The 15,627-nt window shown below is 45.4% G+C and overlaps 1 protein-coding gene and 1 long non-coding RNA gene across 2 annotated transcripts in view; one reads left to right on the top strand and one right to left on the bottom strand.

Moving 5' to 3' along the window:
* Positions 1 to 15,627, top strand: part of LMX1B (LIM homeobox transcription factor 1 beta) — a 98,468-nt gene that overhangs the window by 23,632 nt on the left and 59,209 nt on the right. The window lies entirely within an intron of this gene.
* Positions 3,037 to 4,837, bottom strand: LOC107321959. The gene is made up of 2 exons (XR_001558731.2): positions 4,747 to 4,837; positions 3,037 to 3,372 (listed from the first exon to the last, which is right to left on the bottom strand). It is a non-coding gene; the product is annotated as an uncharacterized LOC107321959 (long non-coding RNA).

A 15,627-nucleotide genomic window follows, 5' to 3' on the forward strand; every position in this document is an offset into this window, starting at 1 on the left:
AGAAGTCCATGTAGGCAGAGGACAGTGTAAGATTTAACCATCTGCTGTGCCAAGAAGTGGAAAATAGCTGAATCTTCCTCTCAGAAGGGGTTTGTGCACATCTTCCCATATCATGGAGACTTCCAGCAGGCAGATGTGAGTGCACTGCTCTGGCCATAATGCTGTAGCACATCATTTGGTTTTCCTAGGCCTGGGGTGTTTCTTCACTGTGCAGAACTTGCTGCGTTCTGTGCAGAAAAGTGTGAGAAACATTAACCTTGGCTTTTTGTTATAAAATTATGCTTTTGCATATCCTTTCTGAAACACTCTGTTGAATAAGCTTTGCTTATACACATGCTAGTGAAAAACAAAAAATGAATTTACTCTTGTTCTTTTCTTTGAAGTGAATTTCATGATGTGCATTTAGTAATCAGGGTCCTGGTCCAAGGCAGTGCATGGAAGCAGCCTGCTGTGGCTGAGGGCAGATAACAGAGCAACTGTTGGCTTAGGAAGCAGAGTGTGCATTTAAAGCAAGTAAACAAACAAAAACCACAACAAAAACAACAGAATTTTGATGAGGTAGAGAAGTGAAAAAGATGTACGCAGCTATGATTACCTTCAGTGAATACAGAGCCCTCTGACCAGTAGAAAGGATGCACTTCAACAGATATGTTATTACTTAGTAATTTGCTCTGTGATGATTTTTGAATGGAGGGAAGGCTGTAAATTCCTGTTTGTAGTAGCACTGACAGTAGGGAGCAGTACTAAGCTGGCTGCCAACTAGAGGCACACAGACTGGAAGAAAATGGGTTTAAAAAGGCAAGAATTTTTAGAAGATATTTTCTTGCCTGCTCTTTGAATTTGGTTTGTGTTATGTGGAACTTTATAGAGCTAGATTCATAACTTCACATTTTTACAGCTGATATTTTTTTCCCTCACAGCAGTGCATGTCTGCAGTAGTTTCACTGAAGCAGGGCAAAGACTGCACAAAGTTCATGTGACTTTATCTAGCACAGCCCTTCTGGAAAAGGCCATCAGATGAGTGTGGACTCTCAGGCCCCCAATAAAGATGCTGCTATTAAGTATAAATACAGAGGTGTGTTTTTTTTTGTTGTTGTTGTTTTTTGGTTTTTTAGTAATTATAATTAACACATGTGATTGTTTTAAATGAATAAAAAATAGTTTTATATCTCTCATTTTCTAGCAGGGATTTAGTTGAGTCATTGAAGAGCTTCAGAAGCATCAGAAATGGAGCTCAGAGCAGTCCCTCTGCTCCAGCAAAGGATGGAACACACAGGGCTGGTTTGGTGGCAGTGGTGGCACGTGGTCTGGGATGTTGTGCTGGGCAGGCCCTGGGCCTTCTGCACATACCAAGAAAACAGTTTGTTCAGGAGGAATAATGGGGCAAAATCACCCTGCTGTGTGTGAGAGGGTCAAATCTCACATTGGGTCCAAGTGGAGGCAGTAGCTTGGGCCAGAGCCTGGGCTGACCCCAAGGAGTGAAGCAGCCACATGGCAGCATGTTCTCCTAGCCCACCCGGGGGGACTTAAGGTGCCTGTCCTGCCTGGATCTCTGCTTATGCCTGCAATGGGGTCCTGGAAAGGGGGGTGCTCCTCCACCCCTGCGGGGTCGATGTGGTAGGCTGCTGAGCACGCCTAGCACGCTGACAAGATCAAGTTTCTCACAGAATGAAGAGGCAGCCAAAACTTTCTCTTAAAGCACTGCCAAACGAGGAGTTGGTTGTGCTTCTCTCCTCCTGCGGCAGCTGGGCACGCTGGGTGCCTGGCTGAGCTCCACACCCACTGCTCACCATGAGTGCAGTGCCTTGGATGTGCTGTCCCTGCAGGTGGCACTGGCTGTGCTCAGGCTCTACTGGTGACTCCTGTGCCTGCTGGAGTGGGTCTGCATGAGTGTCCAGGTGGGGCTGCCTGCAGTCACCTTCTGGCTGCAGGTGAGCGAATTATACAGCATGGCTGGAGCTGTGAAGCTCTGCCCTTCGTAAGGGCTGAAGACATGAGGCTGTGAGGAGGTGGTTGGGCAGGTTGGCCTCATGCAAGCTCAAGGTGCATCAGTGCTGGCACTGGAACTGCTGCCACATGTGGGGTGATGGGTGTTCCGGTCCCAGGGGAAGAATGAGCATGCACGTGTGAGCCTGCTAGGCTGATTCTGCGTGATACTGAGCGTGAAGGCATTCCTGTGGCTTCCTCAGGATAAGCTGAGTGTCAGGTAGCCTCTGTCAGCATTTCCCAAGTCGTTTCACCCCCTGTCCCACTTCCAGGTGAACTTGACTCCTACACCCCCGCATTTCTCAGCCTGGGCACAGTGCCGTGCTGACATGGCTGTTCCAGCTCCAGGAGCTTATCCAAAGCCCCCAAGCATTCCTGTATCCTGTCAAGAGGGAGTGCCCATCGTTTTAAAGTATTGGCATGTGTAGAGAGTACTGGTACCGTGGCCTGCAGAGCTCTTAGAAGTTGTTACTCCTGCTGATAAAGGGCAGCAGAACCAGCAGCCTGTTAGGAGAAGTTTTGGTGAGGTGACCAGGGAACAGCCATTGGTATGTTGGAACGTTTGTACTAATGTCTGTGAGAGCGGTGAGCAGGGCCTGGGGTGCCAGCAGCACACCCTTAGCCATGCTTCCATGTGGTCAACCTTGTGTGCCTCAGCTGCATCCCTGGGCAGTGTTCTGTCCAGCACAGCTCCTGCTCCAGCACTCACTGCTGAGGCTTAGGACATACAGGGTTCAAACACATGCAGTCCTCTCAAACTCCTAATGTTCATGGTTACATCTCAACGTTTAGAGTTTCCAGAGTCAAATTTCATCTAGTTATGTGCAAGCAGCATGACTGATGTCTGCTGCATTCTGTTTATTTCCCCATGTCCTTCCCACAAGGAGAAGCATAGCAGTTCCATGTTCTTTTCCATGAGGTTCTTGGACAACTGGATCTGTGCATGGAAGAGACAAGCTTGAAGAAAGGTGGATAGTAGGAAGGAGAGGGTTGGGTCAGGGTCAGTCCTTTCTTTTGTAGGTGATTGAAGTGAGCTCAGGAACTTATTTATTTATTTTTTTATTACCCTTTTTGAGATTGTGCAATCGTTTTTTAGAGCCTGCAGGCTAGCAGTAGTTTGGTTACTACTGTAACAGGACAGATTGTCTGTCCAGACACCAGCAGGCTTAGAGCATCCTCCTTGCTGCTCCACAGCTGAAGGTTAGTTCCAGAGTGTGACTAAGGATGTGGGCAGAACCAGAGAAGAGCATGAATCCTGGGAAGGAGTTTAAATTTGAGGCTGGTGAGCAATGAAACCTCCCAGGAAAATGAATCTGTGACATCTCCCTAACTGTTGCAGAGAAGATACCTGTAAACTCCTTGGTGAGTCCTTTAGTCTCTGGTGGTCTGTAAATAAGCATAAAATGTATGTTAGCTTTGGCTCAGGTTTCTATTGTCAGATGAATGAATTTGAATGAACTTGTCTTATCTGTGGAATCTTTTCTGGAGCTGATATTTGCAGAGAAGATAAATGTGCTGCTGCCTGCCTGCTTGTCCTGACTTAATCTGTGATGCGCTGAGTAGTGTCCTGGGGGGATTAGGAGACCTAGAAGAGAGCTTGGGATGTCAGCCTTCCAGGACCTGGTGGCGTGACCTATATCAGTATCTCCATCAGAGATAATGCTGTGGATTGCATGTTAGCAGCAGTCTGTCATGGTTGTGATATTTTTCAACATGTTTTGTTGTAGGCAGATGTCATGCATTTGTGTCCTGTTATTTTGGCACCCAAATAAAAAATCATTCCACGTTGATGTGGAGGGAAATCTGCTTGTAGATGCCAATGTTTGATCAGGCTAGTTTCTGTAAATGTTAAAAGAATCTCAAGATTGAGCTGGCCTCTCTTTCCAATTCTCTGCACAAATTTCTGCTTCCAAGAGCTTGTAAAAATCCTGAGTGAGTGCACTGTACCTTGCAAATGTCACTAAGTTACATTTATTAAATGTAGACCGCAAAGATACTGTTGAAACAGTTTTATAATGGAAGTCCTTATTGTATGTATTCAAATTTGTTTAGCATCATTTCCCTTAGAAGTATGCAACACAGTCTCACCATTTTTCATCCTATAAATGGAGTATTTTACTGGAGAACTGCTTAAAGCATCTTTTGGAGTAAGGATTAATTCAAGGTAGAAATAAAATGAACTGAAAATGACTGTGGGGTGAGCAATGAGCAGTCCCATAGGCTAAATCTCAGTAGGAGAAAACACTTAAAATTTCTTTAGTGCTGGCAGGTTCAAAAGTCAAGGCTGGTTTCAATTAGCCTGGGAGAGTCTCAGTGATAAACAATTCCTGTGGTCTTGAAGCAGAGGGGCTAGCTGCATGCAGCCCTTCTAACTACTTGAGCTGGCCCTATTCCCTCTGCTCGGGGAGTAACTGTCTCTTTGAATGAAGTATTTGTCATCGTTTGTATATGAATTCTTCTGAGTTTCTGAGAGCAAGGAAAACACAAAGTTTTTGGGTTAAGGCATTTTTGGTCTGAAAATCCCCCAGGGTTTAAGCTTAAAATATGCATGACGTTCATGCAATTTATTTTCTTTAAGAGGCTGGAAAATGTGAGTGTGTGCAGATGTTTGTGTGTATGGCTGAATGATCCCCCAAGTTCTGCCTACAGATAAATTTGTGGGAATGCCTGCTTTGCAATTGGGCAGTGTGGAAAAACAGGTGGAGGGCTGCCACTGCCTGTGACACACCGTCCTGCAGACGGGCTGGCTTCAGAGAGTACCTGGGGCTGGAAACCTTGTTCTCCTCTGCCCCTATTATTATTACAAGGCAGGGGCAAGAATTTCAGGTCCTTCCAGCTGTGTGTGTGGCATAGGAACCTATTCAAAGCTCCTGGAGCATCTCAACATTCTGTGGTTGCTCATGCTGACAAAGCCCATTGTTACAGCACTTTGGGCAGGCATGCTGGAGCATTGCAGCAAGGAGATGCATCGTTTTCACTGGTGCTCACACTTTGTGTATTGTTTTATGTACTCTATGTTTTATAAAGGGGTAAAGTGAGAGGTCAGGATTTGGGAATATTATAGCTCTTATTCAGAAAGATTGTATGATCAGCATTCAATGTCACGTAGTCAGCTAGTGAGGTGTAGCTTCTGTGCCACTGCCTTGATCTCCGCTTGGGACTGATGCTGGTCACTCTATTCCAGGGCTGTGCTGACTGGATGTGCTTTTGTACTTGCAATTTCTTTTCATATGTCCAAAACATTTATATATATATATTCTTAAGGATATTGCATTCTGTTTCTGCTTAGGAATCATGGTGCTGAATATATTTTTTTCTAGACTTAACATCAAATCACTTTGATTTGAAGAACATTGAATAGTCAGATGTGGGAGGGTCAGGGGACAAGTAACTAATAGCATACATTCTTTGGTAGGTTTTCTTACTGTATTTTGGTGCTCTCTGTTCTGCTTGTGAAATTGAAAAATCTGAAGTCACCTGAAATACCTCTTCACTATCCTGGATAACTATTCAGACTCACTGTTAGAGATTTATGGTAACTAATGCCTAGGGACAGGTTGGAGGATTATGTATAATAATTATAGACCACCATATGCTATTACTAAATAGAACTTTTATTTTTAGCCAAAATGTTGAGAAGCACAAGCTTGCTGTTTTCATTTGGAAGAGATGGTAATGTTTTCTCTTAACATGGCCAGTACAGCAGAACCTATTCAAGCGAATCTTGGTGAAAGAAAGAAATTTTTGATAAATGTTTTCTGTGCAACAAAACAAACTGCACGGAATAGCTCAATAAGCCCCCTTAAATCATGCACAGTACAAATCCTTTGGAGCAGGAGGATCTATTTTTATCATGTGAGTTTCCATAGCAAAAGCTGATTTAACTCCTTAGGGTGAAGTTCACGCCGGTGCACGTCTCTGTGAAAGATCAAACTCTCTTTAACACATGGATATGGGACCTGCAGAAATCTTACATTTGGAGTGGGGAACAGATGTCTATGCACAAACATCCAAATGTGTACTGAAAAACTTTGTACCGATGGTATGGCATCTCCGCTAGCAGCAATGAAACATCAGAAAACTGCTCAGCAAACAATGGTAGTTTGGCTGTGAGCAGATACCTTTTCAACTCTCTCTGCTTCAGAACAGAAGGCCTTGCAGGGATGGCCTAGGAATTTTATTCTGGAAAAATAAAACTTAAATGTTGTAGTTCAGCAGAGTTTCTGAACTGTGTGGAGTGCAATTACCAGAGCAGAATATTTAACAGGGCAGAAGACTTTGCTTTGCACAGCTAGTAGTTGGTCAGGAAGCACATAAGCTCCTGCACGTAGTAAGCACCTGGTGCCAGGTACAGGTGGTGTGGTGCAGACCCTCCTACACACCATCATCCAGCATCCTATGGCAGGTTGGCCTGGCCTATCTCCAAAATGGCCTTTTGCTGTTCAGAAGGAGAACTTATACACAGCTATAGATCCTGCTGTGTTTCTTCGCATGTTTTCAACCTCTGTGTTCAGAGCAGCACTTGTGTATGCTTCCAGCTCTACAGAAATCTGAATTTCAGGAAGGTCCTCTGTAGCTGAGGATGTTCTGTCTCCATGGTGATACAGATGATGTCACAGGTGCGACATCACCTTCTCACACTTGCATCAGATGTGTCAGGAGCAAATGAGCTCATCGGGGTTAATGGAAAGAGTTCTTGCAGCAAGTGGCTATAAAAAATGGTTCTGCGGAGGACTTGTGTGCCATCTCCAATGCGAGATGGATGTGTTGAGCTGGGATACCTGGGTCTCGTGGCTAGATCCATCACGGGCTCGGGCTCTGTGCAGGGGAGTGGCAGGATTATTTCCCTGGCAGGTATGATTTACAGCGTACAAACCGAAGCAGTTCGGTTCCCAGGGATGTAGATCAGCCCGGATCTGACCTTCCCGCGGCAGTGACGCCGGTGCGGACTCGCGGCAGTGCGGGCAGCGGCCCCGGCAGCGATGCCCGCCGCAGGGTGGCGGAGCGGCTCCGGGCTCTGCCGGGCGCGGCGCTCATGCCGTCCCCGTGTCTGTGGCGGATGGGCTGTCCGGGTGCGTTCAGCGGTCCCTCGTGCTGATGCAGCGGGGCGTAAGGAAAGGATTTGTCCGTTTTTGAGGAATACTGGAGCAAATTCCTTCCTAGTGGAGCTGGAAGAAACTCCAGTGAAGTGATTCCACGGCTGAATTTCGTGCACTGCAGTTTCTTGGAGATTCTCTGAATTGTAATTTGCAGCGAATTCTTCTCACAGCCATAAAATACACAGACAAAGGTGGGCTGCAGCACCACCGCAGTACACAAGTTACTGAAGGGTGATCAGGTTAAATAATGTCAGAGGGTCCTGGTTTGGGTGGTATCTCCTTCCTGGTTCTGATTTGTGTCTGCCAGTTCACCCTAAAAAGAAAGATTCGTACTTCAAATATTCACTTAAACTCTCAAACTTTTATTTATTTAAAGTTGGATTGCTGCATAAACAATTTCAGGTCAAAACTTGCTTATTGGACAAACAGTATAGCAATATAGAAATCATAAGAATCAGTCTGACGCCACTCAGCTTTTATCTCTCGCCAGGGAATGGTTTGGTTCTAAACTTCTCCTCACACTGAGGTTCTACTGAAGATTATTTTCAGTCTGAAAAATTGATGGTGGGAGTTTTGCTCCGAAGCCCTGGAACAGGAGCTGTTTTACAGAGATTCTCCCATGATCTGTAGCTGAGTAGGATTTCTGCTGAATTCCACGTCAATTTTCTTCATTTTAAAATGCACAGAATTAATTCCAACTTCAAAAAATGTGACTTGTCATGTGCAGATACAATTCAAAGCAATGTGCAAGGTCTGGTGTTAGAATGGCTCGGGGTGTCAGTGTTGAGTTGTTGAGAGTGTATAAATCATATGTATGTGTGATTCTAGAGCTGGTACCTGGGGATTTGCTTGATATGATTATACACACTGCTCTGCTCACTTAGTTCATTTCACGTCTGCCTCAGGAGCGACCTCAGGAGGCGTTTACATTGATTATTTCCCTCGCAACAGCCAACACTGTTCAAATAAAGCAGACTATGCATAATTAAAGGCATCATTGCTTTCTCACTCAAAATAGTAATGGAGCAGCGGATCTAATTTCCTACTTAACCCATAAAAGCTGTGCTTATTAACTATTGCTATGATTATTGTTTACTAAACTAATTTCAATAATGATCTGTGGGCTCCCCCTTCTCCTTTTTTTTTTTTTTTTTTTTCCCCCTCTCCTTGAAACATTTAAGCTGTTTCCTTTATACAGTAAGAATATGAGAGGGCAAACAGCTGATCCAGAGGGAGGTTTGGCACGACATCCCCGGGGACAGGCCATCCCCCTGGAACCACACAGCTGGTGTTTTACACTGCAAGGAAGTATTTATGGTGTGCTGCAAGGTGTGCAGGGATGGAGTGCTGCACAGAGGAGAATCGAAAAGAAGTGGGATGGGAAAAAAAAGAACTTCCTGTGTTTTAAAAAGAAAAGAGTAAACTGAAGAGGTGCTTCTGTACCTCAGTGATCAATTTGGGGAGGCAGACAGGAAAGCTCTCTGTAGAACAGCTACCCAGTTTGCACTCTGTCCTTGGGAGTGCTGCTCTTTTCACAGCGAGAGGCTGTGGGCACAGAGCAGCGCAGAGCTTTTCCCTGCTGCAGTGGAGCACGCTGGGCGCGCTGCATTGTGGGCACTGTACTGTCAGCACACCCCTGCACAATTGCATTGGAGTTTGCTCATGTGGTGGACAGCTGTGGTTTTCTGACAATGCGGTGGTTAGTGTAGAAGACGCCCACTCTCAAAGCCAGCCTTGTATCTGTTTTTCCTGTGGGAGAAGTTTTTAGCACTGCCCCCAGACTTTGGCTTGCATGCTTCAGAGGGCTGTAGTGCTCTTATTTCATTAGCATAGTAAAATCTGCACCTCACTATTTATTCCTCTGAGAACCAAAGCAAAAAGAAGAAGGAAAAAAAGCTCATACAATGATACTTGTGCCACTTAAAGAGAAAGTTGGATGATGGGGAATGACTGAAGGATCACGTTGATGGCATGGAGAGGCAGCTGATGTAGCCTGATGTCAGGCAGAAGCGTGTCGGCTGCAAGCCTTGATCCAGACACTGTGCCCTCACAGCAGGAAATGATTACACCACGCAGACTCTCTCCCTGGGATTCTTGCTCAGGCAAGACTTGCACGTGGTGTCAAGCCCTAAATTATCAGCTTTCCAGATATAAATTCTGAAAGTTGAGGCATTTTGTAAACTAGTCTTCTCATCTGATAGAATTACTAGCCCAAGGATCTGCTGTTAAGCTGAAACTGCCAGGAAGTTCTGGGCTAAATTCTGTGTGAATGCAGCCGAAGTTGGCAGGTAACAAACTGAGCGCAGGGATTTGCAACGAGAAAACATCTGGGCTTTGTCTTGTTCTCACCCCTGTCTGATTCTGTCCAAAGCAGTGTCTTGCTATGGGGGCTCTGAGATGGGGCGGCTGACTTGTGTGCCTTTTCTAATACTTGCCCCTCTGGGGATGCAAATATAACTTTATAGCTACTTATATATGCTGTCATATGCTTGAACTGTTTCAGCTTTGTGGGAAAGATACACATTCACCAAGGCAACACATTATTTGTGATGGGTAGGGCAGCCTAGGCCATAGAATCACAGAATGGTTGGGTTTAAAGGGAACCAAAGGTCCCCCAGTCCTCCCCTGCCACCATTTGTTGCCCCCCACCAGCTCAGGCTGCCCAGGTCCCCAACCATGGCCTTGAGCACCTCCAGCGAGATGGGGCATCTGCTGCTGTTGTGGCAGCAGTGTCAGGGCCTCAGAGCTTTGGGTAAAGAATTTCTTCCACATCTAGCTTATGTCTCACCTCTTTTAGTTTTACAACTGCTCCCCTTGTCCTGTCATTATCAGGCTGTGTAAAAAGTCATACTCCTTACTGTTTATATGTTCCCTTCATGTATTGGAAGGGACAATACATGTAGGCCTTCTCTTCTCCAAGCTAAACAAAGCCTCCCTCAAACAAAGCCTTTCCTCATAGGAGAGGTGTTGCAGCCCTCTGGGCTTCCCCATGGCCCTCCTCTGGCCTAATCCAGCATCTCCACATCCCTCATGTACTGGAGGCTCCAGGCCTGGCTGCAGAACTTCAGGTGAGGCAGAGCAAAGGGGGACAATCCCCTCCCTCACCCAACTGGCACCTTACTACTGATGCAGGATGCTGCTGTCATTCAGGGCTGCACATGCACTGCTGGCTTATGTCAGCTTTCCATCCATCAGAACCTCCAGTCCCCCACAGGGCTGCTGTCAGTGAGCTCTTCTCCCAGTCCTTAAACATACGTGGATTGCCCCGACCCAGGTGCAGTGCCTTGCTCTAGTTGTACACCTTGAGAAAAATCCTTCAGATCTTATTACTCTCAGTGAATGCACACCCACAAATTTCCTTTCTCAAATGTCTCTACCAAAGTGAATACAACTCCCTGTTCTGCTCTGTGAGGCCAGGTCTTGGTGGCCATGCCCGCAAGGTTCAGTCTGGTGACCGCATGCAGGGGGCTAAGTGGGATGGATGGGGGGCTGCAGTGCAGACCCTGCTGCAGAATGGAACAGTTCTACAAATAAAACACACCATACCTGCGAGCCTCACATTTTTATGAACTTGAGCAAACAAAAGCAAGCGAGTGTAAGAAATAGCTGAGAAGTCACAAGCTCAGTTTGCTTCATGTGCTGTTAAATATCTGACAAACTTCTGGTTAGCTTTAGCAAAGGCCAACGACAAGTGGATTATTGCCATTGTAAATTGTATCTAACAGTTTAATAGTTGTAGTACCTGGTATGTTCTTTTTAATCATATATGTCTGGAGTGTTGCAGAACAGAGAAAGCATCTGGGGCTATAGCAACTGAAATAGAAAGTTGTTTTTCTGTTTACATTGTGACTTTCTGCTCATAAGGATGTCCTTTAAGTGTGTGATAAGTGCATATCATGTATAGATAATATTTAGTATGCGAAAAAGGTGTACTTGGTGTGCAAATTCAGATCCTGGTGGAATTTGTTTCCGATTGGAAATGAGAAAACAAATACAGTAAACAGAACCCATGTTGTTTTCACTGCAGAAGGAAAGGTGCACCTGGAAAGATGACCTCTGTGTGTGGCTGAAGATGTGAGGTGAGGGATGTGTGGAAACCGGCCATGCTGAACCCACGCTGTAACAGCTGTAACAGTTCCCACTGCACAAACACAGAGAGGAGGGGGCTCTAGGAATTCATCTCAGCCTGCAAACATATGCCCATGTCAACCCTTTACTGAGTAATTTGTGTAGGTGTATATTCGTGTGCTTAGCTGACTGAAAAAGGGTTGTAGATGCAGTCATATAATTCCTGAAATTTGTTTGGGTGCCTTAACATCTTCTCCTACAGGCAGGAAACATCAGTTCTAACTGATAGATAATCAAAAGTAATGACTGGGACTTGGCAGAGCTCTGGGTTTTGCCTGGTTCTGCTCTTTTTCCATATGAGACTAGGTTTGAAATGGGAAAGGATTCTGGTTGTCTTACTCTCTTGAAAAACAAAAGCCGTAGCATTTAAAGAAGTGGGCAGGGCTTTTCAGCACAGCCTGGGTGAGCTGGGGCAGGCCTGTGGGACACGTCAGACAAGGCACTGAGACACATCAGAAGGAGTCAGCTTAAATGAGGTATCTGTTAAATATATTAAAACTTATTAAATAGTTGCAGTATACTCTACTCTAGACGTAGATTTAGTTCATTCACTTGTTCGAGGTCCAGCCCCAGCTTTCATGTAGGAGAGACTGCACTTGGAGTTTAGCAATGCACACTGCTAATTCATGGGTCTGTGTTTCATCACAAGGCTTCAGAGTGACAGGGCAGCCCGCAGGGCATGGCTCTGCTGGTGTCTTTCTGCCTCCCTTTGCTGGACAGAGTGGGGCAGGACTCACCACAGACCTTCCTTCTGCAAAACTGTTGGTTTGTTGCTAATCTGCTTTCTGCCCACTCCGTCTGTGATGCAGAGCTGAAAGCAAAATCGCTAACACAGAAGCTGTTGTGAGATGAAAACACAGTGAAATTTGTCTTGTGATTGCTTTGTTTCCCTCTATCCGTCAATCTCTTCTTCAGGTGTAGGTTCTCAAAGCCTGTTTCCTACAGCCTGTTTCCTACAGCCAGATCTCTGTTAGGACCAAACCCATTCTCTCTTGCCCATTGCCTACTCAAGGAAGCTGGTATTGTGCACAGTTTCCAGGCAGGGCTTTTAGGCTGGCAAGGTATCCCATAAAAGGTGGGCTCCATTATTTTGTAAGATGTGAGTGCTGCAGTCCCCAGACAGGCATCAGTGCCCAGGCAATCTAACACAGGGAAGATTGTATCAGTCCTAGAAAGAAGCAGTTTGAGCTGAGATGATCATCTTCCTTCCTGTGGAATTCTGTTGGAGGCTTCTGGTAGTTGTCCTGTAAATGACGTAGTAGGGAAGCAGACGTGGCAGTGGATGTATTGGTGAAAACACTTGAGGATTTATCAGAGCAAGTTGCCTCCTGCAGCCCAGCTTTGTCCCAGCCAGCTGCCAGTGTTCAGTCCTGCCAGATTTCTTCCCCTTCTGAAGGTAATGGGCTTAAAGATAAATGCTTGGGGAAAAACTATGGTGGGGAGAAGGGCAATGGAACAAGGGAAGCCCCTGGGTCATCTCCTTTCTGTGGACAGATAGGATGGAATCAGACAGCCCTGGCTTCAGACTGAGAATGTTTGTTGTTTTTCTATTTCTATACATGAGCCGCTTTACAATTAGGAGTTCAGTCCAGGGCTTGGTTAGGTGGTCACATGAATGCTGATTCCCACACCTATGATTTAATGCAATTTATTAAGGCTAAAAATGCTGTCATTGGAAGGTAGAAGGGATCTGTGGTTGCTGTCCTTCTGTCTAGTTACATCAATGGAGATATGTCAACATTGATTTTGGCCAGATGCACGCAGGAGTTGCAGCTAGTGCAGGGGCTGCAAACCAAAGCTGTGTATCAGGTCAGTGAGATTGTCCATGGTTGTTTTGGGCTGTTATATTTCTATGTACCAGTGTCAGGAAATGTTGATGCTCCTTTTTGAAGCAGCTTAAAGCAATGTTGCACACCTGCTTTGCTGTGGTTGTCACCTGCTATCTGTTAGGCTGATCGTGGTGTGCTTTTCTGTTTTGATTTGGAGTATTTCTTCCAGCCCAGTAGGAAGTGGTTCCTTGTTTTGCTGCTCATCAGATGTGGCTTTGGGATGCTTTCAAGCTGCTCACACAGCTGAGGCTGCAGACACCTCTGCTGACTTTTTAGTCAGACATTTTCTGCTCTTCAGATTGGATGAGGTTCAGGATGTATCCTGATGCTTAATCCTTGTACAATCTTTCACTCTGCAGAGCTGACCAGAGTACGTAAGTTGTCTAAAATTTTGGGCCAAATAGTACCAGCAGAACTTAACCTCAGGGGACTGTTCCTATAGAGTGAGATGCAGTTATCAAGTCTGTGATCTGCTCAGTCCTAAAATTATTCTTGGGATCAAACAAGTGGAGTTGACTCATAATAATAGAGGTCCCAGTAGGCCTAAATAGAAATTGGTTTTCTCAGATTCTTGATTTGTGTTGGTGTTAAACACAATCACTGACACATCATTTGTGTCTGCAGATGTTGACACAATGCTTGTGAGGACCTGAAATGTGGGTAGGCTGCTGCTCCATTTGCAGCCACGCTGCTTTGTGCTATCCTAGTTTTCCAGCTCACAAAAGAAAAAATAACTGAGATTTGTCTTGTCTTGGGCTGACAGTATGGCCAAGTGATTGCCAGTCCAATTTGGCAGTTTTTAATCATTTTATCTCTGTTCTCTTCTCTCTGGGGAGACAGTCAGTGTTTAGCAGTCTGCTCAGAAAGACCTTGGGGCTAGTTTCAGCGGCAGTGGCTCAGAGCTCCGATTATTAGCTCTGCTCTTAGGAGCACACTGAGATCTTTCCCAGGGGAGTGGTGTGAAAAATTAACACAGGCTTAGAGCAGCAGAGCAGCAGCAAGCTATGTAACTGTAATTACTCCATTGATATTCCTCACACAATAACACTGTCATCAGTCATTTACATAAACTTTTTCTCCATGAAGAGGGAATGGCTGCTTATAACCCTATTGGGTGCTTCCAGAGCATGCATTATACATTTTATTTGCTCTAATTTCAGTCTCAAGGCCTGTAGGAACAGAGAGAGGAAACATGCCTTCTTTCTGTTGTTTTTTCCTGTTGTAGCAGTATCCATGCCACTCCACAAACATCATCATGCAAACAGACTAAAATGGATCTTGAGAGGATATCAGGAGCAATTTCCAGAATTTAAAATGTGTGTTATAATTAAAAACAAACACAACCCCCAAATATTTTCAATAGAAAGATTCAGCTACTCGTGCTCTGTCCCAAATCTCTGTTGCTCATTTTTTTCAGGTCAGGTCCATTCAGTATTGTCCTCATGCAGGAGCCAGAACTCCTCAGGATTTACGCTTTCTTAGTTTTTTTTCTTCCAAAGTACACTGCATTGTTCTGTGCCCCTCCACCTGTGCCAGACTCCTACGGCTTCACTTTGCCCATCGCTCCCCAAGAGAGTGGCTGTATTACCCACAATTGCTCCTATCCTGACAGCAGGTAATCCGAGAGAGTAACAACAAATAACTGGTTAATGAAATACAGAATTAACACCATCCTGTCTTCTGTCAGGGATGCTCATTTGCTTTGCATCTCTTTATGCAGTGTAAAAGCCAGAGCTGTATAAAGCTAACTGTGTTTCTCTCGGGTCAGAGCCATGCAGAGGAGGAGCACCCCAGGGCCGGGCCCAGCAGCACTTTGTGGTCCTGATAGGCTGTGATTTAGAGTGGGTAGCTTGATCAGCGTGCTCTACAGCTCTGTAAATACGTGTGCTCGTTTGAGCATTGCCAAGCCTTATGCAGCTTGGCCTGTCCTTCCCAGGCTGTGCAGGACCGCACGGTCAAGTAGGAGGAAGAGGAGTTGTAGTGCTGAGCTTCTTAAAGGAGCATCTCATGAGGGATGAGATGTCCCTGTTTCAGGAAGTGTTTAACTTTGGTGGATGTTACACTTTCTCTAATTAAAGTCTTTGGAGCCAGATATTCCTGGGGCCAAGGCTAATAATGTATTCCGAAGAATAATAACCCTGTCTGAGCCACAGCGCGCTTATTGATGGCGCTGTACCTGACGGCACTGACCGCGTCCCCTCGCCCCGCGCTGCTCAGGCCTGCAGGGCACGGCGCCACATATTGCTGTCACAGAAAGAAGTCTGAGCGCTGCAGCAGGACGCATCTAGCGGGGAAAAAGGCACATGATAGTCAAATTTCACTTGCTGAATATTTAATGAAGCCTGCAGTGTTTATTTGGTTAGCCTGTCGATTTTTATCGTTCTGTCAATAGCTTCTCATATGTGGCACGGTGATGATCTTTAGCAGCCTGTCCCCTGGGAGCTAAAGCGCTAAATGCAATTATGGATTTTATACCGCAATGTGTTTGATATTTCCACTGATCTAATTTGCAGTCTGGTAGTTTATTGTTTGGCATTTTAATGGCGTTCAAATGCTATGGAAAATTTGATTTCTCTTTATAATTC

This window comes from Coturnix japonica, chromosome 17 (genome assembly GCF_001577835.2).
Source record: "Coturnix japonica isolate 7356 chromosome 17, Coturnix japonica 2.1, whole genome shotgun sequence".
NCBI classification, from domain to species: Eukaryota; Metazoa; Chordata; class Aves; order Galliformes; family Phasianidae; genus Coturnix; species Coturnix japonica.